The following is a 1,101-nucleotide window of genomic DNA, read 5'->3' on the forward strand; positions in this document are numbered from 1 at the left end:
GGTTTTGACCTTAGGCTTAGTTTTGACATCAGGTTAAGTTCACTACAATATATACACATACATACACATATATATATATACACATACATACACATATATATATACACATACATGCACATATATATATACACATACATGCACATATATATATACACATACATACATACATATATATATATATATATATATACACATACATACATACACATATATATACACATACATACATACATATATATATACACATTGGCAAACTTGAAAACATCCCTTCAGACACATTGGCAAACTTGAAAACATCCCCTCAGACACATCTGCAAGCTTGAAAACATCAATTTGGACATAATTTACATGCTACAAAACATTGTATCTGACACATTTGTAAGATTGAAACCTTCATTTCTGACAGGTGACGAGCTTGAATACATCCCATAAAGTCACATTGGCAAACTTGAAAACATCCCCTCCGACACATTTGCAAGCTTGAAAACATCCATTTGGACATAGTGGCAAGCTTGAAAACATCACTTCAGACATAGTTGCAAGCTTAAAACATCTCTTTTGACATAGTGGCAAGCTTGTAAACATCTCTTCAGACACATTGATAAGCTTGAAAACATTCCATAAAGTCACATTGGCAAGCTTGAAAAAAATCGCTTCAGACACATGTGCAAGATTGACACCATCATTTCTGACATAGTGGCAAGCTTGAAAACATCACTTCAAACATAGTTGCAAGCTTGAAAACATCCCTTTGGACATAGTGGTGTAGTGGACTAAGCCTGATGTCAAAACTGACCAGATGGACAGAAACTGTCATTTCATTGATTTGAATCCAGAAATACAGTTTGACCCATCCTGAGACTTTCTCTCTTGAATTAATCAAGTGGAAAAGACAATTCTCTATGATCATTACTATTTTACAAATGTTTTGATAATCAAATTGTGTTAGTTCAAACAATGTTTACATGTTGTAGTGAACTACTCATTTTTATTTACTTAAACAGTAGTAATGATTTTTATTCCTCAATTCAAAGTGAAATCAAGTTAGAGTACATTACAGAGTAATGATTCAATTTCTTGATCGTCTGCTTTGAAAGTGAG

This window comes from Nematolebias whitei, chromosome 20 (genome assembly GCF_014905685.2).
Source record: "Nematolebias whitei isolate Nwh7 chromosome 20, NemWhi1, whole genome shotgun sequence".
In the NCBI taxonomy this organism is placed as follows: Eukaryota; Metazoa; Chordata; class Actinopteri; order Cyprinodontiformes; family Rivulidae; genus Nematolebias; species Nematolebias whitei.